We start from the raw sequence: 26,819 nt of genomic DNA on the forward strand, positions 1-26,819 counted from the left end.
CCTCCCCTCCTAACTCATTGTAGGAGATCTAGCTCCTCTAATGGTGGTATCTAGATCTCTTGGCAGCCTTGAGTGTACAGTGAGTGTGAGGAGAGGGTTCCATCTGTACAGACATAGTGAGGGGTCTTCATGCATACTTGGTGTGGACCTTCCAGTGTGGCTGCTTTAAAATCATCCCTACTCCTGATACAACTCCTCACTCACTGTGCCGTAGGTGAGACGAATAAGCTCCTTAGGTCCCCAGGGTGAATCTCAGGAAAATCACACATTGGTGTGTCGTTGGGAAGGAATTTTGGCAACAATGGCTCAGGACACAGAAGAAGGCACACCGCATAAAACAGTTGATAGAACACAGGTCAACACACATACAAATTACAGCACTCAACATTCTTATTACAACCCATAGCATATACCACTGAATATAGATACAGAAAACACAAATACCACACCTACACAACTCAACACAGTACACACCATAGAATAGCTCAACGAATAGCATTCTCACAGCACAACACAATTGTTAATATATATGTTCACATACACACCAAACTTCATACACAAACATGACAAACATAACCCAGCTATATGATGGACATACCCCAAACCCCTAGGTTTGGTAGGTAGAATACCTGCAGATGATGCTTCACTTGAGAAGGCTGCAGGATTAGCTATTGCCAACCTCACTTGGGAACAGTTACAGAAGAGCTACAGAACTCAGGCTTTTTCTACACACGACATAATATTATCCCTGGAGAGTTCCTTGAAAGAGGACAGATGGTTTGGCAGAAGGGTAAGTGTGAAGAGGGATTAAATATGCATTTCGATGTGTGGATGAGGAGGAAATGTGTGGAAAGATGGATTCATGGGAGTATGGTTTGGTGAGTGGATGGATGAATGGAAGTGGAATGGGTAGATGTGTGGACGGTTTGACTGATGAGTGGGTGAGGGGTGGATGATTAAAGGGAGGAGTGACTGTACAGGACAGAAGCATGGCTGCGGCATTGGAGATAGGTGTTTAAAGAGCAAGGAGATACCCAATAATGAGCCCATCAAAGGCCTAGACTGGGCTAACATCTATTTGTCCATCATGACACGGTGTGGCCAATAAACAGGGGACAGTTAATGTGGCCTCAGGCCTATGGCTGGGGAAGGATAAGAGGGGAGACTAGGAAAGGACTCTCCATGTATACATCCATTGTGGTAGGAGCAGGGATGTGATGCCAAGGTTCCCACATTCTACCTTTGTTACCTGATTCAAGAGGCTACCTGGGTGACCTCTGGGTAACTTTGCTGTGGCGGTTTGAATGAGAATGGCCGCCACGGGCTCACATATTTGAATGCTTGGTCCCTGGTTGATGGACTATTTACTACGAAGGATTAGGAGGTATGATCTTGTTGAAGGAGTGTGTCACAGGGGATGAACTCAGAGGTCTCAAAAGCCAATGCCACGTCCCCCTCTCTGCCTGCTGCCTGCGGATGACATGTAAGGTCTCAGCTATGGGTCTCACCCCATACCTGCCTGCCTGATGCCATGGCACCCCACCAGGATGGTCATAGACTCAGCCTCTGGAACTATGAACGAGTCCCCAATGAACTTCTTTCCTGTATAAATCACTCTGCTTCTGCAGTCTGTTCACAACAATAGAAGAGTAACTGAGACATTTCCCCTTACCTGTGTAGTCCAGACTGGCCTAGAGAATCCTTCCCAGCCTGTCTGACTAACGGAGCTGAGGTGGGGGACAAAGATCAAGGCGAGACTCTTCAGCTAAATGACCTGGGGCTCCTCAAGCTTCATCCTTACAGTCCCAAGTCTCTGTGGTCATCCTGCACTTTGGGCATGGTCTCAAAGGGTCTTAGGTACTTGTCCCATTGCTGTAATAAAATACATCGACAAAAACAACTTAAAATAGAAAGGGTTCATTTTGGCTCATGGTGTCAGGTTACAGTTTGTCAGACAGGAAGTCACAGTGGCAAGTGCTTGAGGGAGCGAGTCACATCATATCCTTAGTCAGGAGCAGGGAGCAATGACGATGTGTAACTGCTCAGTTGCATTTCTTCATGTACACAACCCAGGATTCCTTGACTGAGAAATGAGACTGGCTACAGTTAAAATTCCTCCCAAATGAATGTGATCAAGACTTGACCCTACAGTCATACCCATGGGCCCAGTCTCCCAAGTGATTCTAGGGTCTGTCGCGGTGATGATTAGCATTACCCAGAAGACCAAGCCATCTCCACCTGTGCTCCCATATCCAGCAAGCCATTCAAACTTAATCAACTCCTCACAGACAATAGCACAACTGCCCTGATGATTCTCACCAATGTGTGGATTCACACATCCAGCCATGGTGACAGAATTCATGAATCCATCATAAAAACTGAATCTCTTCTTCCCCTCTGTGTCCATGCATTGTGCTACAAGCCGAGAGCCCAGACACAATGGTAGGACCCTGTCTTCCTGAAGGTTTCCTACAGGCTCCTCTGACTCTACAAACACTGGTTTGTTCATCGCGCTATACTCTGACTCTATCTGGGCCCTGCTAGTAGAAATGATCTCATGGGTACATTTTAGCACACCCCTCCTAGAAAGGAATGAGTTCTCGGCCTACACAGTCCAAAGCAAATGGCCGCACCCACTGCATCTTCTTGGTCAGGGAGTCCTTCAGGGAATTTCCTTTAGTGAGAAAAGAGCCTACTGTGGGTCTATACACTTGCCCTCTCACACACAGGACATGGAGCAAGAATCTCAGGCTCTTTTCCTACTTCTCTCATCATCATTCAGCAGGGAAAAGAGAGGGACATTTCTGCAGCAGATGGGCCTAGGACAAGATGGCCCCAGGGACCTGTCAGAGTATTACACTAACACCGACTCTGTGTCTTTTGTCTAGCAGGGTGAAAGTACACTGCAACTTTTCCCTCCCACTGAGTTCCTCATCATCAGAACATTCTTGGCTACAAGCTTTGCCATTTGGCCATTTGCTCAGGGCCTGTTCCCTGTGATTTCCCGTGTCCCACACCGAGGTCCTAGGCAGACACACCATCTTGAAGAGGCATGGGTTCAAAATGGCTCTGCATAGGACCTTTAAGGTTACCTGCCATCTTCAGGACATGGTGCAGAATATTCAACTTTTGTTGTCCCTGTTCTGGGTCTCTTGTTGCTGCCTAGACCCCCAGTCCCCTCTGAGGCAGGCTCTGTAACCACCAGACTGGCCAATGTGACCCATCAGTCCATCCCTGGGTAAAATAGTTTTCAGTTCTATGTTGTTTCCTTTATCCCTAGTGACAGGAAGTGTTAAAGTAGCAGACAGCAACCTTTGCACACAGGAACAGTATCCTGTGACAGAGGTAAACAGACTAAGGGACAAAGGGCAGGTCATATACAGACATGGAAGGGTGAGGAATAGAGTTGGAACAGGCCACTCTGGCTAGTTGCTAGTCTTTCCAGAGGAACTCAGTTCAGTAGTAGAGACAAGGAGACCCCTCTGGGAAGATTATGAACAAGCAAGCGCAGAATCCAGAGAGTCAGTGTAGGTGATGTGGGAGGGAGGAGGGTGCTGCAGAAGTCCTGCTCAGAATATGACAGGCTCCCTGGCAACAGCCCAGGGACTGATGTAGAGAACTCAAGAACTTCCCAGTGGTGCCTGGCACAGAACAATTTAACTCTATATATGTACGTTCTCTCAAACTTCAAACAACGTACAGTCATCAAATCTTTATGTAGCTCTGCCCCCAACTTCTCTTTACAGGCAGTGGTGAAACACAAGTGAAGATACCCGTGCAGGAGACCATAGCATGTCAAAAGCAGAGCCCCATCCATGGCTTTGTTCTCCATGAAAGGTGACTTTCTCCTATCAAGCAGGGACTTGGTTTGGTTAGAGGGAGACTTCACAGTGTTCACTAACACTCAGGGACCAGCTAGGATCTGGCTGGGTGGAAGATCCAAATGTGCCTCATCCTTATCAAGTTCGATATGTGGGATTAATCTACCTATGCAGTAACTCAGCCATTCCTTGTTCATTCCCACCCATTCACTCACTTCAATGAACTCATTCAATAAATGCCCTGTGGCCAGACTTACTTCTTGAGCTTTGAAGAGGAGTGAGAGAGAATTCCAGGGGCAGCTAACCTGGAGAGAGGCATCCCTTCCAGGCATGGTTCAGAGGGCACTGCCACCTTGGGCGGGGTGAGCACGCTCCTCAACTTTCAGACCACTGCTTCCATTCCCTCATAGGTGTTTCAGGGATACTACGGACCCTGTGACCACCCGTTTCCTGTGCTCCATGTCCTGATTATAAGGAAGATGATGTGGCTAGTCTGACGTGACCTCACAAATTCCTGTACAGTGATTCAACTGTCTTACCTGCCCACCTAGAACCTAAGGCTCTGCCGAGCACTGTACCCCAGAGGCCGGCAGATGGGCAGGAACCAGTCAGAGTGCCTGCAGCATCTTCGGGAGTCAAGGAAATTAGGGAATGGGTCGATGGCCTAAACAGGAAGTCAAGTACAGTACGGCCAAGTTCATCTGCCCAACAGCGTTCCAGGCATGGGGTGTATTAGGTCAGAGGGTGCATCAGCACACTGAGTGTATAGACAGGCCAGGGACCTGCCTGACCATTCTTTCCTGTGGTAATGGTAATGAGGCAATGTATGGAGGAGTGACTGGACCCCACAGATCCTGGCCACTTTCATTCTAGAAGTCTCTTGGCTTTATGTCATTCTGGAAGGTCTGTGTGGTTCACAAACTGTAGTTGTGGTGGGTAGATCTAGAGCCCCACATAAATGGGGCTTCAAGATCTCTGTGTTTAGGAAACCAAGAGGTTCTGACTTCTGCCCAGGAAGGGTAATGGGGAATGGGAGGCCTAGAAGGAAGTGGGGTAGAGGTAGTGGGAGGGGGCACACAGCTAGACTCTGAGCTATTTGTCTCATAACCTAGGAATGCTCAGACTACCCCCCACCTAAAACAAGACTGCAGAGCAGGGAATGGTTTGTTCCTGGGCATAGATCCACCAGATATCCCTTAATCCCATCACTTCCTACAGACCGATTTTTACATTCCTCAGACATGATGTGCTGGCTCAGGCCTCTGACCAGAAAGGAGTTGAGGAAATGCACTCAGGACCCCATTTTGGACTTCTGAGTTGAAATCCTGCATGGGGATTTGGATATTCGTTCCCCAGCTATGCAGAACATTATTAAAGGTGGCTACCGAGTTAGGGACAGCATCTATCCCTGGGAAACTGGTAGCCCATGAGGCCGGGCACCAGCAGCTGCTCGCTGAGACTCCTGCCTACAAGGAAGAGCTGCTCTCCACCCACAGCCATGTCTGGTCGGCCTGACTCACAGGTGAGAAGAATGCGGAAGTGCTGGGAAGTAATCGCAGAGTCCTCTTTGCTGCTCATTCAATATGCTGTTCTTCTCCCCAGCCCCCAGAGTTCCATTGGTGACTCTCCTTGGCTAGGCCCAAACATATCGTCACCCTGATCCAAATGCTTCAAATACCTTCAAGGGTCCTGATAGGTTCCCATGACACCTTCTTCATGGAGGCCCAAATTCCTGATCAGAGACATGGGATGTGAAGCAGTAAATAGGAAAACTCACATCAATGCCACAGTTTTGTGACTGGGTGTCCTTGGGATGGAAACTCAAACTCACGTGGTAGTAGTGTCTTGGGACTGAAAGTCTCATCTACTTCCAGGGTTTTGTTTGTTTGTTTGTTTGTTTTGTTTTTTGAGGGTTTCTTGAGCTAATGAATTACCTGGTCAAAAGGAAAAGCAGAACCAACTAAGAACAAATTCAGGACTGGTCAGATCAGCCAGACTTCTGAGGAGCAGGCAATGTGACTTCCTTATCAGCCCAATCAGCTGCCAGTGGATGCCACCCACCTGACTCCATGTTATTTTTCAAAAAATATTTGAAATTTTAGAACACTTATGCCTATGGGTGTTTTGCCATGGGTTTTAGAGTGTGTTTATGGTACCCGTATCAGGCCTGCTTTTCCTTCTGTGAAGTGGTTCACAAATCATTTATACCTCAGTCCCTAAGGCTAACAGAAGGCTGCGCAGGGAAGGGAAAGAATGTCAGGGATGTGAAATGTTGTCTGCAGGGCATCACACGGCCATTTTGAACATGATCTCACTGAGAGCAGCTGTGGGTGCCTTCACTAGTCTGGTAGAAAGCTGGGCTTGTGGACAGCCAAGCACAGAATGAGGAACTGCTCAAAAGGGCTCTACCCCTCATTGGTGAACTCTGGCCAACGGAAGGACCCCAGGACTGGGTCCTCATTGCTTGGCATGTGTACCAGACAGTGAAGGACCACAGGACTGGGTCCTCATTGCTTGGCATGTGTACCAGACAGTGAAGGACCCCAGGACTGGGTCCTCATTGCTAGGCATGTGTACCATGCATAAATGTGGGAAGGAGACCTGTAAGGAGGAAGCAGGGGTAAAGGGGGTTGTGGAGACAAGAGAGGGCAGGGAATGGCGGCAAACTGAATCTACTCTGAACCTAAATGAAAATATCAAAGAAAAAATTTAGATTAAAAAATTCTCACGTGGTACCGAAAAGAGTTGTTCGAATTCCATTTGAGCCACAGTTTTTCCGGAGAGGACTCCTGCCACAGGAGACTTGGTCTGCCAAGGTGCTGGGAAGAAATGCACGTGGTCAGGTCCCACACATCACCCAGGCACCTCCATAGAGCTTGCTCACAACCAGGGAAAGTGCTTTCACTTACCACACTCACCAGGAATTCTGGGGAACACTGGGAGCAAGCCTTTTAGTGTCCATGACTCAGGTGTGGTCAGTGGCCTGAGCCAGTGCTGTGACTTCCCCAGGCTTCCCAGGCTTCCCAGCTGCAAGCCATTTCCTATGACAGACAGGAGTGGGGGTAGTTAATGGGACAGTGTGCAGACTTTGGCAACAGGGGTCTCAGGACAGTGTGGAGGAAGGAAATGCTTCCCTGGAGAAGCCTCATCTCTCTGGTGGATTAGGGTGCTCCTCCCGGGGTTTGGGGGCCTCCTCTCAAGGCCTGGAAGGAGAGAGGGTCAGAGTTCAGCTCCCAGGCATTCTTCTGATGACTCAGTGTGAAGGAGAGCTTCAGCCCGTCTGCAGGGGATCTAAGAATAAATATTTGCAGGGATGCAGTCTAGCATTGTGTCAGGTGAGGAGGATGAACATTTGCTGTCAGTCACATGGTGGAGTCTTTAGTCAGTAGATTGCAGAACACAGGGGAGGGATAACTCTCCTGTCCTCCCAGAAGTCCAAGTTATAGGTTAAAGCCAAGATACTGGGAAACTGCGTAGGTATTTGAAGGAGAAAAATGGATCTGAATTTCTTGCCATATCCTAAAACAAATAGCAACAGGTTACAGGTCATTCATAGCAAATGAAACTACACACTGATTTGAGAATTTGTAATTGGGGAAGTCCCTTATAAACTGAGAGGAGAATGGTTTCTGTATGTGGCAGAAAACCAGAACCCATAAAGGAGACTGGTAGTAGTAATAACAAACGAATTTATATCTATACACAGCAGTTTGAGAAAGTGGCAGAAAGGAAATTAAGAAGCCCAGATAGCAAGCAGGCAAAGAGACTATGTATGGTTCATATCACGAGAACACTGATGTTCCTGACGTACAACAAAGCTGTCAGCCGGATCCCAATCTGACAGACTGGGTGTGGCTTCCAAAGCCTGTACTAGCAACACATGAGAAACTAAGAAAGGCAGGAAGCTCAAGCCTTGCTACCTAGCTCGGATGACAGTGTGACCTTCTGTGGAAGGAAGGTGCCAGGCAAATTAACAGACAAGCAGCCCAGTGTCAGAAAGAGAAACATGGAAAAGCAGGTGGCCTCTAAATGTATGAAACAGGCCAAGCCCACTCTCTAGGAAGACGAATGCATATGGGCCAGCTGCTGGAGAGCGGCCTGTTCTTCCTGTGCGGTCCCTCCTACCCAAGCCTGCTCACTGGGCCTGTCTTTGCAGAGGAGCTTGCTCTCACTCACCTTGTAGCTCATGCAGTAATGGCCAAGCTCCCCTGGGAGACAGACAGTACGCTGCTACAGGGAGTGTTCCAGACATAGCCAAAGGGAGAGTGTTCAAAAGGTAACCAAGGGGCACGGGCAGTGTCCTTCTGGCCGTGTGCTCTCCAGTTCACGGGAGGTAGACCTGTAATCTCAACACTTTCAGAACGGAGACAGGAGGATCATGACTTCGGTGTCATGAATAGTACAGTGTCAGTGTGTCTCACTGTGGTGATCAGGCCCAGCTGGTTTCATGGAGGGGCAGCCACACAAGGTGTCACTGGTAATCACCATAAAGCACCAGGTGGCTGCCTACATTCCTCTGTGCTGGGCTTACTGGCTGTTGTTTCAGAATTCTCAGCAACCTGCAGATAAATCCTCCCGGTGAGCTTGACCCAGCTACTCCACCCCTTGGCAGGCACGTGCCCAAAGGAGTCAACATCCCCCCCCCCCAGTCATTTGCTCAGCTTTGTTCCTTACCACTTGATTGACAACGTCCAAGGCACGGTAAGAGCCTAGCTGTCGTCCAGCAGATCCATGGACGGTGAGGATTTGGTTCCTGCACACGGGTGCTGAAGACTGTTCGGTGGAAAGGAAAGTGGAACCGTGAACTCAGCAGCCAAATGCTCTGCACTAGAAAAGGCACTGGGAGAGGTCACCCAGACCTAGAAATGCAAAGGCCACAGGTTCTCACTCCTCTGTGCTTCCTAGCTCTAAAGCTCTGAATGTGAGTGTATGTCGTGGGGTAACCATAGAAACCTGGAAGAGGAAACTGGAAACATGGGGTGGGATGACAGATCTAAATAGCAATGACGTCATTGCAGATATCCACTGTGAGCCCATTGTTTTACGTTTATATAAAATTATATACACGTGTGAGCATACACAGACATTTTTAAATAAAACTTTGCCCAGTGAGACGATGATGCGTCCTCTAAGAGCCATAGACTGTTAAAAATCAATGCACATGACCAGGGAGGAGAGACTTCCTTTTGAGATTTTGCACAGAGGAGTCCAAGAGTCTGCCAGAGACAATCTGGTTTACTATCATTGCCGTGTTTGCCTACTAGAACTTGAACAAAGTCCATATTGTTGAAGACACCAGGCCCTTTGGACATAGGCCTGGGGGAACTCACACCAGGTGTAGGAAAGCTTCCTTCCTCCTTTGCCTACACAGGAACAGATGCTGCCGTGCAAGCAGCCACATGTGAGGAAAGCCATCAGTGGTCTACCCAGCCCTGGTGCCTGTGAAACTTAACAAAGACCGGCATTTTCCAAATGTGCAACAGTGGCATTTGAATCATGAGGAGAAGCTACAGTTGGACCGACGGCTGGATCCATGGCTGACAACCCTCTCTTGTACTACAGACCTAGCCGACTACTTGTGTCTGGTGAGGATATGCATCATACAAGAGAACATACTTTCTTGAACCAGTGAAACTCCTCACTGCTTTCCAAATACTTATAGCCACAGGCAAGTGCTGATATCACTACTCATTAAATATATCCTCTCTTCAGGTGATGGCAGCTAAGGAGATGGCCCAGCAGTTCAGTGCACGCAGCTCTTCCAGAAGACCTGTCCTCAATTTCTGAGCTCCAATATGTTGGCAAACAACTCTGTGCAATGGCAGCAACAGGGGATCGCCGCCCTCTGCTGGCCAGTTAGGGAACTGCATGCCCATGCACAGAGTCACAGACCTAGATCCAGGCAGGCATAACACCCACACACAAAACAACACAACACAAAACCTGAAATAATTTTAAAATGAAGCTTCTCTTTTCTATCACGCAGAGACCATTGCTTGAACCCATAATGGTGAAAATGCAGAGCAAACCTGATTGTGGGTGCCCAGAGAGATCTGATACATACACACACAGTACACGCAACAGAACCAGGAAGAAAGTACACACCTGTTTGTGAAAGAGAAAACGCACACTTTATGTGTGACTTCTGCCTCGAGGTCACAGACAATGGCGCTGCCTATAGAGACAAGCTCTTAGAAACGGACAGACACAGGAAGCTCATTGCATGTAGCAGTTGAGGCCAAGCATGGGGTTATCCCAAAGGGCCCCTCAATCCCCTCCCTCTGTGCATGCTCAAGTTTCAATCCCAATGGATGGAGCAAGGGGGTTACCCTTGGGTTCATCATGGAGACTGGGGCAGCTGGATACTCTAGGGGCAGAGACTCAGAGAGGAGAGGCTGCATAGAGTGGGGATGAATGAAGTACACAATGCCCTGAGACATCCAAGCTCTTGGGGTGTGTAGTGGAAGCCAACTTTGGGGTCTCCAGAGAACGCCCCCCTTTCCCCTCAGTGCTGAGAATTGCCCGCCAGTCAGGCTGCAGCAAGTATAAATACATTCTGGAAGTTGTGGTCACTCAGCCGGAAGGTGGGCAGGCCGAGGAAACCTCTGGCCTCTAGAGCGAGGGACACCACGTATACATGGGAGTCAGCCTTAAACTGGACTTGTGGAGAGCCAATCTCACTCAGCAGCCGGGCACACTTCAACAACTTGTGCATGCGGCAGAGCAGCAGCCATCACCTCTATTCAGAAACATGTTGTGTGGACGGATTCAGTAAACTGGGCCACATATTAGTGGAAGGGATCTGTGTGTCAACAGATATACACTGGATACGTGGGAACCAAAAGAACCACAGAGAAGAAACAGCGACCAACTGATTCCATACAAAACCAAGCGTACAGAACCCAGCAAACCGGATGTTTACAGACTGGATGGGGACTGTCAGCGGACTATCCGAAGAGGAACAAGGTGAGAATTGCACTGGTAAAAGGTCTCTTTATGAGCTGCGATCACACTGCAAAGCCAAGAATCACAGAGGCTGGTGGGTGGCTAGTGATGATGGGGTCGCTCACCACTCGGGAAGCCAGGCTTGTGTATCTGTCTCCACAGAGGAAAAGGAAAGAGCTACAGGACTCAACAGGTGAGGAGTGTTACAAATCTCTCCAGGTGAAGCACTGGGGGGAGGTGAGGCAAGCTAGAGATTCTTAGGAGTGGGATCAAGAAGCCTAGTAGATGTATCCTGTAACACCGCGTCCACCATTACAGTCCTGGGGGTTGAGAGGAGAAAAACTACCAGGAAACCCTGCCTATTTTAGATGTGTGTGTGTGTGTGTGTGTGTGTGTTTATGTGTGTGTGTGTGTGTGTGTATGTGTGTGAGCTTTCCTTCTTGCACATAACATCACGTCCAATTTATACAAGTGAGAGGAAATTATCCATAAACTTTTATTATTTGAGAATCTCAAACATTGCATTTGGTCATATCTAACCTTTATTCAGTTCTTAGGTCCCTTCCAGTGACATCGACCCCATCACTTCCAAATCTCCTGTCTTCTCCCCCGTCTTTCTCTTTCTCTCTTTGTTTTTTCTTTTTTCTTTCCATTTCTTTCCTTTTTAAAAACAATCCATTGTGTGCTATTAGTGCTGAGTAAATTCCAGTGGGTTGAGACTGTCCCCGGAACACAGGTAATTTAGCAGGGGTTAAGGCCTAAACTTTATTGACCCAGTCTCTACAGCAACCATCAATAACCGCTAATAGCTCCTCACCCAGTGGTGGGACTAAAGAGTCTCCCCCTTGGTCTAGGATGCTGCCTGGCTGTAGTATGTGGAGGTAGCAATAGATGTTATGAGTAAGATATACAACAGCCTAGTCGTGTTTCCTTGGCATTATTAGTACCATTAACATATTTGTCAGATGCACACATAAGAAAGAGGTTACAAAACATAGTAAGTTTCATTATTAACTCTGATGTAGGGAAGTGGGAAGGAGGGATGGATGGGGAGGAGGGAGAGGAGAGGGAAGGAAGGAGGGAGAGAGGGGGGAAGGACAGGAAGAGAGAGGGTGAGAGAGGAGGGGCACTCAGGGGGCACATGGCCTAAATTCTCATAGGAGGAGGGCAGCTAGACCATTTATAATCTTGAAATTGTGCCTAAAATCTTTTTCTGGTAAGAATTTCCAATGAATTCTTGGCAAATACAGGCAAATATGGGCAAAAGAATATAGAAATAAAACAGACAATTATCCACAAACATGTACAAAAATGGCACATATACATATATATGGACAATGAGACTCTCAAGCAGAAGTTGGGAGAATGCTTTATTAGTTATCCTACTTAGGACCAGCTGTAGATTAAACGTAGTCCAGGCATTGGAGATTGTCTCTTGTGGGAGTGCCCAGGTCAGATCACCCCATAGCCACATGTGTGAGAAATGGTGATTACTGGTTGGTGTGAAGGTTCCTGCCCACTGTGAATGTTCCATCACTGGGCGGGTGATTCTGTGCTGCATCAGACAGGGAGCCGAACTGAGGCGCCACCAGACCCGAGGAGCCATCAGACCTGAGGACCATCAGACCTGAGGAGCCATCAGACCTGAGGAGCCACCAGACCTGAGGACCATCAGCGGGCTGGTGACCAGCATTACCTGTACTTGTCTGCTTCACTTTCTACCTCCAGGCTGCTGCCTTGAGTCCTGCCCCCATCTCACCCCATGGAGAACTGGGCATCTAGGATGCAATGGACACTTTCCTCCCCAGGCTGGTTTTGATCAGTGTCTCATCACAGCACCAGAAAGCAAACCAGAACACCGGAGAAGGCCCCCTTCAAGGATGTCAGGAAGACATCTCTAGGCAGAAGGATAGCAAATAAAAACTTGGATCTTAACAAGGAAACGATCCATGGGAAACACAGTAGATGGAGGCAAATCAAAACAACACAGTGGTTTAACTGCCCTGAAGAATAATTAAACCCGGAGGAAGCAGAGGTAACTTGCTCTGGTGTTACCTGTGACAGTTGTTCCTCTGGTGGCTCATCTTTTCCAGAGAGTGTAAGTGGGGGGTTCAGGGAGGATACCCAGGGAGAAGAAGTGCAGGCAAACAATCCTTGCTTAGGTAACACAGGTAACTAGAGGAGTTGTGGCCTCGTTGGAATAGGTGTGGCCATGAGAGCCAGCTTCGAGGTTTCCTAGGCTCAGGCTTCACCCAGTGATGAGTGACAGGCCCTTCCTGGCTGAAGGCTGAAGACAGTCTCGGCCGCCTTCAGAGTGGGACATGAGAGCCCCAGGGCCCCGACGGAGCTCAGAGCTCAGGGCACTGCACGCGTGTACAGCTGCAGCTCTCTGGAGTGAACACACAGTCATAGGGTGCCACCCTGGAGGGCAGGTGTACCACCAGCTCCCACATCAGAGGGTAGAAACACCAGGATGTGGCATGAGAAGTGCAGATGCGCCGGGCAATGGCACTGGGATGCGTAAGTGCCATTATTTCCCATCGCCATGTGCGGGCACACCAAGGAGTGTCACGTGCGAGCACACCAAGGAGTGTCACATGCAGGCACACCAAGGAGTGTCACGTTCGAGTACTGACACAGCACCATGACTGGCATTGCGGGCGAGGTGCTCCAGCCTGACTTGCTTGGGAGCACGTGTGCAGGGCACAGGCTCCACTGCAAGGGCAGATGCTCTAGTGGTGATCATGTGGTGTTGAGCTGCCCTGGGGACAGTCACTGGTGAGTGCAGGTGAACCAGAGAGTTACTTACAAATTCAGATGCCCCAAGAACACTTACCTTGCTTAGGCTTTTATTGCTGTGAAAAGACACTGTGACCACGGCAACTGTTATAAAGAAACCATTTAACTGGAGCTGGCTTACAGTTTCAAAGGTTCAGTCCACTGTCATCATGGCACGAAACTTGGCAGCATCCAAGCAGACATGGTGCTGGAGGAGCCAAGAGTTCTACATCCCGATCCAAAGGCAGCGGAAGGGGCTGTCTTCTGCAGGGAGACAGGTGGCGGCTGTCATTCCACACTGGGCACCAGGACACTTCAAAGCCTGCCTATGTGCTGACACACTTCCTCCTACAAGGCCACACCTAGTACAACCAAGCCATGCCTCCTAAGAGTGGCACTGTCTGAGCCAAGCATATTCAGACCAGCACAGTCCTCAACTGAGAACTCAGGCTCCTCGGTGTGTGTGAGGACAGCAGGAGTCACATCTGGAGGTACTGATGCAATGGGCACCTCCCCTGATAGTGCAAATGCACTGTGCCCTCGATGATTGGATGCAACCCAGAGTCGCATCTGGAAGTGATTGCACATTTGAGAATCCAGATTGATCTGAAGAAGCTTAGGGAGACTGTTATGCATAGGAGGGCCGTGTATGACAGGACAGGAACCACAGGTCTACCCAGGTGAGCCATTCTCTGAGAAGCAGGTATCACAGAGCAAAAGGCATTCGTACTAGACTCGTCTCTCCTGTGCATTCAGCTGCAGCCTGGGAACTCATCTGCATCTCCGGCAGGAAGGTTACTTGCTTGAAGTCTGCGTACACCACGGCTCATCAACCAGAGGTGCAGGTGCACCAGAATCTCATCAGAGAGTCCAATGGCCAAGAAGGTATGGCAGCAGGATTTGTTTGCAAGTCAGGGCAACTAGGGGAACACCTGGAGACGCAGGTGCCACAGACGGTCTGATTTCAGAGGCCTGGTACCTGAGGGTGTAATGCTGGGGTGTGTAATGTGCATCTGTGGTGCTCAGGCAGAAGTGTATGGACGAGGGTGTAGGTCATCTAGAAGAAAAGCAGGCTCCCGAGAGCATTTGTTCTAAAGTCAAAGGTTACCAGGGACAGTCCCCTTAGAGCAAAGGTGCACAAGGTGCCTGGCCTGGAAGGGCCTGCACGACGGGGACCTGTCACACCTCAGAAAGCATGTGCAGCAGGGAGTCTCCCCTGGAAGGACAGTTGTACCAGGTGATCTGACCTAGAAATGTGTACCCAGCAGAGAAGTTCACCTAGAAAACCTAGACAGGCCAAGGTGACTCTGTCCTGGGTCCCAGGGATTCCACAATGCAAGTGCAGGCTCATCAGCCTGACAGACAGGGGACTTTATTGCACAGAGGAATGTCTCCTGTGGTGCTGGTGGGGGGTAGTTCCCATGGAATCTGACAAGCTCCAGCAGAGGCAGCAGGGAGTCCTTCCTGGTAGGACAGGGACAAAGAAAGGTCAGCTGCTCTAGGGTCACTGCAGGGGCATGTGACCAGGACCACTGCTGTAGAGGTGCTGGTGCCTCAGGGGGCCTTGAGGTTATTACAAGGAGACTTCTGGGAGACTGCTGTGCAGGAGGACTCATCTTGCAGAAGGTCAGAGGCTTAAAACACACTCCCTGGGCCTGCATTAGCAGCATGACCTCTCACCCAGATGTGCCTATCACTAGGGAGAATCTCCTGGGAGCAGAGGCGCACACTGTCATGTCCCATGGTGCACGGTCACCAAGGAATCAATTATGGAGGCTCCAGGGGCAGAGTCTCTCATGTGGCAATGCTGAGTCAGCAGCCAGCCTCCTCAGGAAGAGACAAGACCACCAGGGACTCTCATATGGAGGTGTCTGGTGTTTCCCTGGGTCTCAGCTACCAATAGCTGAGCAGCAGAGTCTAGGGGATGCAAACGGGGTCAGTAGCTCTGCAAAATCTCACAGGGGATTTGAGGAGGCAGGGGTCAGCCTCCCCTCAGGGGTCAAATAACCCAAGGAGGGCTGGAAAAGCTGTCTTAGCAGATGGCAGGACCTTCAAAGAAACTGGTTAATCATGGAGATGCTAATCCAGCTCATCCTATGGGTAGGTACTGGTGTATCTTGAACCTGCACAGAAATGAAAGACTTACCTGCAAATGCAGAGGAACCCAGGACACTTGTCTGTTAGTACTAGGGGACACTCAAGGGAGGGGACATGGTGAGTCTACTGGGAACCAGCAGAATGTCAGGGATTCTCACTGAGGAGACAAGGCACACTGGGGATTCTTTCTGAGAATTCAGTCCCTTGTCTACCTGAGTGCACCTCTACCAAGATGTCCACCCCGGAATCATAGGAGCAAGGGAGAGTCCTGTCTGGGCCTTCAGGGACACTAGTGGAGGCAATCAGGCAGTACAGCTACATCCAGATTTTAGCATCTGTGCTCTGACCAGATGTTAGAATCTGTGTTCTGAAGGCATTCCCGTGACCTTCTATGAATCTCTTTTTCGACCTGCCAGCTGTCTTCATCACCTCTGGGGACATAATCTCTGAGGTCATCATGCCCCCTGTCTCTAAGTTAGCTTGTGTTTACTGGCTCCAGTGTTGGGAACAGTGACTTGGGGACACTGTGAGCAGCTCTCTTGTCCCATGGGACATGGGTCCTAGGACAGGAGAGTGTCAGCCACTGATACCAGTGTCACTTCTTGGTAGGGCCTCCTGCTGGGAAGTACATATATTCCCTGCCTGACAGTGTAAGCCTATGGCCTCAGAATCTGTATCTGAAGGAGCACAGCACGTAATGTCAAGTATCCTCTGAACAGGAAGGACTGAGACTCATATTTTTATGGGGACCTGTCCTCTCGAGGAACGTTTCGGCTCATGCCTCTGCATATTTCTTGGTCAGCACGTGCATCCGGCCAGTCAGAGTCCGAGGAGTCCTAACAAATGCAGCTCAACTGTGCAATGTGAGGCGGACCAATACACACTGGTGTTAGCAAAGAATCTTTCATCACATGTCCCTCCAGTGTTTGCTTTAGCAGAACATCTCTCTTCTGTGTCTGCTTCATTGAAATGTTTCTTCACAAGTCTGCCTCAGTTTCTCACCTGAGTTCTCTTCAGAAAAACACTCCTTCCCATGTTTTCCCCAGGAAAACACCACCGGACAAACTGACTCTCCAAGGAACCCTTACAGTTTCCACTCCAGGACATTCCAGGACATTCAGGACTCAGCTCCAGCACCTTTATTTTCCTGGGCCAGATGTCCCAGGACCTGACTCAGCTCTGAGCTAATCCTCTCTTGGTCAGAGCCATTGATGATTAACAGCCCACTGTCAGAAGCTCCCTCTGAGGAGCCCCATCTCCTTCCTGGAAACCCTACTCTTTTTCATTTTCAAGGTTATTTTGTGGGGGGCCTCTCAGTTCCCCCATACCCCATTCTCCAGTGTCTGTCTCCAGGTTCCTGCTTTGAATGCCTGTTCTGACTTCCTCACAGATCCTCCATAATTAGGAAGGATAAGCTGGACTTAACCCTTTCTTTGACAAGCTGTTTGTGGGCATGGTGTCCTGGGACAGGCAGAGAAATAAATAAGGTATTCGGCCACAGTCAATTCTCAACCACCCCGTGCACGTGTATATGGACCGGAGGCAGCTCAGCCCCCTTTCATATTCAGGGCAGGTGTGGACCTCTGAGCAAGGCAGGCTCAGATGCTGGTCTCTCTGGAACTGCTGTGTTCCATGCTCTGGTCACTGTCATTAACCTAGCAAGTGCCAGACTGGATCAAAAGCAGCCTTTGGGATGTAGCGGGTTGCGTTGTTCTGAGTGCAGGACCATCTGTAGACAGGGGAGCAGGAGGGCACAGATGGCCACATATACTTTCTGAGTAATGTCTGTCTTCAATTGTGCAGGCCCAACCTATACTCATCCCCACACGGTTCAAATGAATTAACACGAACCCTGGAAAATGACAGCAGTTTCATCTGCTATAGACCCAATACTTACAGAGATCAAAGGGTTAAGTTCCTACAGCATATGGACAGCTGTGTAAAGACAATCCTGTATGTGCTTTGTGGGAGCTTCACGGAAAAAGCCTATGGCCAATGACCCGAGGCAGGATTAGAAGGTCTGACATCTGTTAGGTAGGGATGCTGGGGTAGATTCAGGTATGATGTGAGATTCACAGCAAACTATGCAGAAGATGGTCTCTAAAGAGAGGTGACTAACCACATGGCAGGAGAGAACGTAATAAACAGAATACTTTAGTTAAGAGTTAGCTGAAACAAAGTAAAGTTCTTGGCTTAGGTAACTTTTCATAAATAATTCAGTCCCACAGTCATTATTTTGGGAACTTGTATGTGGGTGGAAAAGGCTGAGGTTTCAGAGATCTGCAGAGGTAGTCACTCTCTCCTTGAACATTACTGAGAAATGCCACAACAGAAAAATAACCTCTGCTTCAGGCAGTAACGTCCAAAATAGAACATGAAAGAAGACAGAACCAATGGACACAAGACATACATCCTCCCCACACACATGCACACATGTTAGAAAATGCAAAATTATGCTGATGTATATAAGACCTGTCTTCCTGGCCTGGAAAGGACCATCTTTTACCGAGTTCTCACTCGGCAGGACAGGAGGTGGGGTGTGGAGAGAGGAATCCTGGTATCTAACTATAAACAGTGATTGCAGGAGATCAGCATCCCAACTCTCTGAGTCATATAAAGGTAATCAGAACCACTAAGGTCATGTCTCCAAATACAACCACACCTGTTACTGATGCATCAGTGCATGGATTTTTATGTAAGGATCCAGTCCACAACTATGAAATAATAGGTTATTTTTTATGAATACACAAACACACACACACACATTTTAAATATTGATACTGGTCTCCCATCCCCACTCAGAAATTTCAGAGCACCAATTTCGTGTGGGCATTGGTGCAGGAGTTAGTGTCAGTGATAGACCATCACTGTAAACAATTCCTTTGAGAAATATTCCCCTTTCCTTTATATATGCCAATATAGAAGAGGACATGGAAATTTACCCTCCTAATTATCAGCTGAGAGACTTTTCCCTCCCGTCCTGGCTGTATTCAGTGAAGGGGAGGCAGGCAGACATCCAGCTAGCCTGCCTTCATGTCAGCATTGGTTCTACTGAACGGGGCCCACACCCTGAGCACATTATACAGCAAATAGAGCTGATTGCTCTCTAGCTTTGTCACTAGAAGTCAGTGCTACAGCAATGGTTCTCTCAAGACAGCTTGCCCTGGCACATTGCCACCTTTGTTTACATGAAGGGCCACTTTGAGAGCTGCAGGCACAGTCCCTCCTGTGCAGCTAGGACTGGGTCTTGACCAGAACAGTCGCCTGCATTCATTTGCATGAACAGCATCCAGACTGATAAAATAAGCAGGCCCATCTCCTAGTGTATTTCCCTTGGGAGTCTCATCTGGGCATGTAGATCCTCCAAGGGCTCTCACACGGAAATATAAATATACTACCAAAGCCTGACTGAGGTGTTTTTGGCACAAGGAAGACTGTCCTGGAAGTTCTGCCACAGAAGGAAATCTCACGTCCAGAGTGTGTGGAGTCTTGGCTGTAAATGTAGCATCTTCAGGGCATCAGATTGGAGAAGAATGAGTTAAATCAGACAGACCTTTCAGGCCATTTCAGGTTGTAAACATACAGCAAAATGGCCCATTTGTGAGTTTCTCAAGCACCACAGTGTCCCATGAAGCCACAGAGACTCTGCTTACCCCAAAAGCTGATAACCAGATGTTAAGAAATGCTTCATGTTGAAGTCAGGACATTCCCTATCCAGTACAAGGCAGCTCAGAGGGATGGCAAATACAGACCAGATTCCTGTTGGATCTCTTCCTTCTTGGCCACGTAACCCTGACATTGTCTTCACAGGGAACAATCTGGAGACCCGATTCAGAGTCAAGTATTTTAGTGATGCTGTGCAGGCTTGACTAGCACCATTACACCATGTTCCAAATCTCTAGGCCTTTGGCTGAAATGCACTACATGGTGTTGCTGCCCTGACCTCCTTACTTATAAAATACAGTTAGGCTTCCTCAAAGCTTTTAAGAAACTAGCTCCTGATATGTGTCAGTTTCCTCTTTGAAAATCCTGCCATTCGGAGTACGATCAATAGACACCCTACTTCAGACCAACTTTCAGTTAAAAAAAAATCTGTATGTAATCACACGATGAGTATGTCGCCAGGGAGGCCCTCCAGCTGCTAATAATTTGAATAATTTTGTCCCTGACCATATGCCAGTTTGTACCTCAAATCCTGAATTCGTGTCACTGATGTGAATGGCCTGTAGCATCTAGGAGGGTCTTTGGATTCCATTGGTAACAGTTTGCATAGTGGCTTCTTTTCCTCATGATTCATCCAGGGACAAGAACTCACATGTCAGAGACTCCCACGACTAGTACCTTTTGGAAAATTGTGCCTCCACACCCATACCTATATACATGCTCACACACACACACACACACACACACACAGGAGCACACATGAATATGTGCATACAGTACAGTCCTCTGCTTTTCACACACTACTGACAAGATTCAATGTTTCCAGTGAAATCACACTGCTTTTTCTTTGGCAGTTAGTTATACTGCATGCTGAGGGCTCGTAGAAGGAGCACAGTTCTTTCTCAACCCCACCTATTCCTTCAAGAACAATTTCTCCTGCCAAGATATGTGGTCAGATTGCTCACCATTTAAAAGACAGAATCTTGGAGTTGTTTCCAGCAGCTTGGGGTCCATGAGTTCTGCTGTGAGCACAGCTGGCCTCATAGAGGATCCTGCTGCCAAATCACTTGGATTAATTTAATGGTAAATGCATGCTCTGAGACCCTCTGGATGAATATGAGTGAGAGAATTCCATTGTAGAGCAATGCTGGGAGCTTCCATGCTTGGAACAGTTTGAAACTGGACACAGAATACGACTCTGTGGTCGCTTTAAAGGCTGAGGGTCTCTGGATGCTCTAGCTCTCTGAGTATACTGAAATGCTGACGATAACCTCTAAAAAGTCCTAAAAATGATCTTGCGATTTCTGAGGATTAAAAGCTGCTGTCTTAGGCAATTGACATCTGCAGCCTAACATAGGGGGATTAAGTAATGTTTGTTACATCTTTGTTACATCTCAGCAAAACTGCACTGCTCTAACTTTTGGCCTGCTAGTAAAAGTGGCAGGAAGAAAACGGGATACTTTGAAAAGTGAGTATAGCATTTATTACTAAGTTGTAAAAGTTTCCCATGAAAGCTATCTAAGAAATCCAAAGAAAGCAGAATTAATTAAAAAGAAAGATAAGGAAAAATTGTTCTTCAAACTCTTCTCTTGTTCTCAGTCCTTAGACATCTTTAAGAATACATGATCACATGGTAAGAATTGATCACACGTTCACACATAAAATTCAAATCTCATTGAAATAGCAGCTTTACAACAGATAATGATTACATGCACATCCATTAGGAGTATTTATGAGGCTGAACAGCCATCACCTGTCTCAGCTCCACAGGTTCATGGAGAGGTAAAAGCCATAAGTAAGTTATTAGTGAAGTTTTGTATAGGTGAACCAAATCAATATTGTATCTTCTATCTTAGCACCTATAATCAATCATTAGTTCCCTTTTTATGTCCTTTGGTTAATTGTTTTGCAACCTCTTGGAATGTGTTCTGATTAGGAGAAAGTCTGGTTACCATCACAGAGGCCATTAACTGCTAACACTTGGGAGACTGACAGAGTTCTCATTGCAGTTTTTACCATTAGAAAAGGACCAAACAGCAGTCCCACTATTAAAGAGCTTAACAAATACTATTATAATTTTAAGAATTCTGATAGGATCATCATTAAGAATTAAGAAATCATCTCTTTGTATATACGGCATCACCACCAGGCAGTACATCTTCTTAGTGCTGCAGAGATTTCTCAGAATAGGTGGGCTATTGCCTAGTCATATATGTGAATGATAATAACAAATAAAAATACTGATAAAACCGGAATAATAGCAGGAATATGTCCTAAAATGGTTTTCTCCTGGGCCTTGCCTATCAGAGCCTCATCCTAGATGTTAATCTAAGGGGAAGTCATTTCAGAAAGATCACCAGCTAGTAATTAGCTTGTTGGCTTGTGACATAGCAAATTTATGGTAGCTAGAAGAAACAGATGGGGCAGTAACAAACAATAGGCCCTTTGAGCAAGGAGGAGAAACAGCTCCCCTGAATGGGGTAAGGTCTGTATTCTGGGTGAGGAATGTCAGACTATAGGCCAGAAAAACAGAAAGATCTAACAGAGATCAGATCACAGTCATACATAAAAGCAGGAAGGAGATTCAATAGGAAGGTCAAATGAACCATGGATGTACAACTGGAATCGTAAGTTTCCCTGAAGGGCATTGTCATGCCTACATGATCTACATGCCCATTTGAAATCATGCTTAAGAAAGGGGACAATATTTTGGTTCTACCTCAAATCTTCTACTAGATAATTATTTCATGATATGATAGGCAGTTCAGAATTCCATACATTATTGACTCCACATGTCCCAGGACCAGAAATAATTTTTAGAGCCCTTCTCCTGGGTTTTTTTCTCTGTGAGTAATTAAAGTCTAGCATTTCAATTCCTGGTTTGGTAAAGTGATTATTATGTGGGAGGAATTCACATTTAATGATCTGAATAAAGGGTTCTCCACTGTAGCTCACTTTCAGACCTTAATAGACAATCATGTGTACGGAGACAGATAGTCTTTTGCAAGACCATCATCTAAGAGTGGATCAGGTGCAAAGAGAAAAGATAAAATTGAGGTACCAGTTCAGTCTACAAGCTCCAACGACTAAGAAGTGATCACCACCAACATGAAGAGTTAACTAATTCGCGACATGTTAATCTGGAGATTAAATTCCAGAGACTTTCACTGAAGATCCTGGTGGGTTTGAACCTCATTTTGTAGGTTTAGTAACAGAGATGAGACATGTAACTTTAACAGAATTGTCAGAACAATTCTAGCCTTGGTGAAATGATATCCTTGGAATCTATCCTTGATGAAATGATATCCTTCCAATTTCCAAGGAAGGGGAAATGTTTATGGAAAGACAGGATGAGACTGGAACATGACGATTACAGGGTGAAGGGAGTGAATGGCCTATGGTAGGCAAAACTAGCATTAAAGGTCATTTGAGTGTCTCCATGGAAAGCTACTTTTGTACAAGTTTCTTAAAATGGAGTCACCAAAATAATGGAAGAGGTAACGCCTTAACTAGATATCTTACATCCAGGGAAACCTCCAGTACCAGGAATGGAATATATCTAGCTAAGTTGTTGGCCAAAAGATTTCCTGGGCATGTAAAACAACCAAGGCTATGGTCACAGCTATTGCTTGTTTTCCACAATCTGATAGTAAAGCCCAAATGTAGAACAACAAATATGTAAGTCCAGTAGGTGTCTATCTAGAGCCCTGACCTCCGCTGTTAGTACTCACCAAAGGTCCTCTGCTCTCTACCAGAGCAGACATGTAACTACCAACCCATCTCTAAATCCTGAAACCTACCACAGCAACCTGCCTACATTATATATTTGTGCAATTATGGCAAAATATTGTGAGAACAACCAACTGTTCTCTGATTGAAATCAATGTGCACTCCACAAGACTGAAGCTGGGATTGTTTGTATATGCTTGGGCCAGGAAGTGGCACTTTTAGGAGGTGTGGCTTTGTTGGAGTAAGTGTGTCACTATGAGTGTGGGCTATAATACCCTAGTCCTAGCTGCCTGGAAGTCAGTCTTCCTCTATCACGCTTCAGATGAAGAGTTAGAACTCTCAGCTCCTCCCCACCATGCCTGCCTGGATGCTGTCATGTTCCTTCCTTGATGATAGTGGACTGAACCTCTGAATCTGTAAGCCAGCCCGAATTAAATGTTGTCCTTTATAAGACTTGCCTTGGTCATGGTGTCTGTTCATAGCAGTAGAACCCTAACTAAACAGAGTCATGAATTACACTGCCTTAATGCCCAAGAACCTGTAACTGGAGAGGCCATAGGCCAAGGGGACGTCCAAATACTAGTGTTCTGCTACAGGAACATAGCAATAAAATTACTTCCAAAAACCTTCTGCTCATGCATCATCAGAGATGTATCCTATTGCATTAAGTGATTTTACCCTCAGAGTTTTAATGTCAGCCAGAGTATATGTTTGTATAATCTTCTCAGGGGACATTAGAAAGGAGTATGGCTTTTTATTTGGTCATTGATCATTACTTTCTTGTTATTGGTTGAATCTGGCATATAATTTGTGTACTTGTGTTCCTCACACGAATCTCAGTCTTTTATTTTGAACATTTGTCTAGCCACTTACACAAGAGTAGTAAAACTACCAGCCTCTCTAGCCAGCGTTCCTGATGACATTTTAATATGTCCGAGGCTAAAGAAACAGACCAGGACCACCTGGTTAGAAATAGAAATAGAAAGTTTGTTATGAAGAAAACGCCCTCGAGGGAGTGGGCTAGTGAGGGGCAGGGAGACGTCAAATGCTCAAAGGTACTGGCCACTCTCACTGATGGATATAGCAGGACCCTCTCGTTTGTGTTTCTTGGGGTTTTCCTGCAAAAGCACCCCCTGTTGTACAGGTGAGGCGGCATTTTCAGTTCCTCTGCCCACTGACTTCTCCACTGTCATCTATATACTGTTCACTGTGGTCCTCACGCTCATGACATCCGGACCCCGAGTTGTTTTGTGCTCTCCGGATCAATGTGTAAAGATGGTGTATGTGCAATGTCTGTCCCTTTGAAGGCTTTCCCTGGTGGTGGAACAACTGTTTATGTGACAGGAGGTTCTGATTTTGTTTGGCAGCACAGTCGATCTGATTGCTAGGCTACATGGCCCGGTTTGGCATCTGTCTGCAGGGGTTTGTAGTATGAACGCTGTTTCTACTCTTCTTGAGTCAGTCAAGAGCCACCTGATGTCATTTCTGCTGCCTGATGTTTGAATAAACATTCGGGTGCTGGGTTTTATTGTGGGATGATGATTAACATGCTAAATTACATGTTAATTGGAGCTAATTTTGTTTGGGTAATTCTGTTGTGACTTGTCAAAGCCTGAGAAACACTCTATGCAATCTTGGTGGCCCCTAGGGAGCAGCCCTGTTGATTTCTCCTTTTAGTGTTCAAGAGTGGGCTCTGAATGTCTTTAACACTTTTGTGTGACATTTGTGTATTAAACTGTTTGTGTGTTACCTGACTTGATGCAGGCTGCTGTGCTGCTGTTTGAGGCAATCGTCCTGCTTGGGATTGATTCTTTTTTATTTTTTAACAACTTTATTTTACAAAACAAAGATAAATGTACAGATTTTAAACATTTTTTTTGCTTAAAATTATACATTTTTTGTCAGTACTTTTTTTCAGATTTTAACATAATTTTTACATAAAACTATATGAATATATTCTTTAGTCAGTACTTGATTTTTTTCAAGGTTTGATTGTATGCCTTGAAAACTTAATAGTTACAATGAGCTAAAGTACATGTAAAACGAAATGTAACATCGAAATAGTTAAAGTTTTCTTGTTTTGTAAATATTTTTTTTGTTTTGTTTTGTTTTCTTTATTTCTTGACTTCATACAGTCTGTGAGTTGTTTCTGGCGGAGAGCAAGCCTCTGGGATTAGCATCCCACTATCAGTGACTGCATATTATGTCTGTTCTTTTGTGACTGGGTTATCTCACTCAGGATGATCTTCTCTAGATGCAGCCATTTTCTTAAGAATTTGGTTAAGTCATTGTTTCTGGTGGCTGAGTAGTATTCCATTGTGTATATGTACCACAATTTTTGTATCCATTCATCTTCTGAAGGACATTTAGGTTCGTTCCAGCTTCTGGCTATTATAAATAGAGCCGCTATGAACATTGCGGTGCATATATCTTTGTTGTGTATTAAAGTGTCTCTGGGGTATATGCCCAGAAGTGGAATAGCTGGGTCTTCAGGTAGTACTATATCGAATTTTCTGAGGTATCGCCAGACAGATTTCCAGAGTGGTTGTATTAGCTTGCAACCCCACCAACAGTGGAGAAGTGTTCCTCTTTCTCCGCAGCCTCGCCAGCATCTGCTGTCATCTGAGTTTTGGATCTTGGCCAATCTGACTGGTGTGAGGTGGAATCTCAGGGTTGTTTTGATTTGCATTTCCCTGATGGCTAAGGATGTCAAGCACTTCCTGAGATGTTTCACGGCCATTCGGTGTTCCTCAACTGAAAACGTTTTGTTTAGCTCTGTACCCCATTTTTTAATAGGGTTATTTGATTCTCTGGTGTCTAGCTTTTTGAGTTCCTTGTACACCTTGGATATTAGGACTCTATCTGATGTGGTGTTGGTAAAGATCTTTTCCCATTCTGTTGGTTGCCGTTTTGTTTTCTTGACGATGTCCTTAGCCTTACAGAAACTTTGCAATCTCATTAAGTCCCATTTGTTAATCTTTGACCTTAGAGCTTGAGCCGTTGGTGTTTTGTTCAGGAAAATTTCTCCTGTGCCTATATATTCTAAGGTTTTCCCTACTTTCTCATCTAATAGTTTCAGTGTATCTGGTTTAATGTGGAGATCTTTGATCCACTTACACTTGAGCTTTGGACAAGGAGATTAGAAAGGGTCTATTTTTATTCTTTTGCATGCTGAGTGCCAGTTGGACCAGCACCATTTGTTGAATAGGCTGTCCTTTTTCCATTGAATGTTTACTGCTCCTTTGTCAAAAATCAGGTGACCATATACATGAGGGCTCATTTCTGGATCTTCTATTCTATTCCATTGATCCACATGCCTATTTCTGTACCAGTACCATGCAGTTTTCAGCACAATTGCCTTGTAATATAGCTTGAGGTCAGGGATAGTGATTCCCGCAGATGTTTTTTTGTTGTTGAGGATAGATTTCGCTATTCTAGGTCTTTTGTTATTCCATATGAAATTGCACATTGATCTTTCCAATTCCATGAAGAACTGGGTGGGAATTTTGATGGGAATTGCATTGAATCTGTAGACTGCTTTTGGTAGGATGGCCATTTTTAAGATGTTGATTTTTCCAATCCATGAGCATGGGAGATCTTTCCATTTTTTGAGATCCTCCTCAATTTCTTTCTTTAGAGGTTTGAAGTTCTTTTCATACATGTCCTTCACTTGCTTAGTTAGAGTCACACCAAGGTATTTCATAGTTTTTGTGACGATTGTGAAGGGTACCTTTTCCCTAATTTCTTTCTCCACATGTTTGTCCTTTGAGTATAGGAAGGCTACTG

General features: G+C 46.4%; 1 pseudogene across 1 annotated transcript in view; it reads left to right on the forward strand.

The window, feature by feature from the left end:
- Positions 1-10,735: 10,735 nt before the first annotated feature.
- LOC308415017 overlaps positions 10,736-26,819 on the forward strand; it is a 37,528-nt pseudogene continuing 21,444 nt past the window's right edge. The window contains exons 1-2 of the transcript in view: positions 10,736-10,787; positions 14,301-14,500. The product of the transcript in view is annotated as an uncharacterized misc_RNA (transcript). The remainder of the gene's footprint in view (positions 10,788-14,300; positions 14,501-26,819) is intronic.

The sequence above is a fragment of the Micromys minutus genome, assembly GCF_963924665.1.
Source record: "Micromys minutus genome assembly, chromosome: X".
Classification (NCBI taxonomy): Eukaryota; Metazoa; Chordata; class Mammalia; order Rodentia; family Muridae; genus Micromys; species Micromys minutus.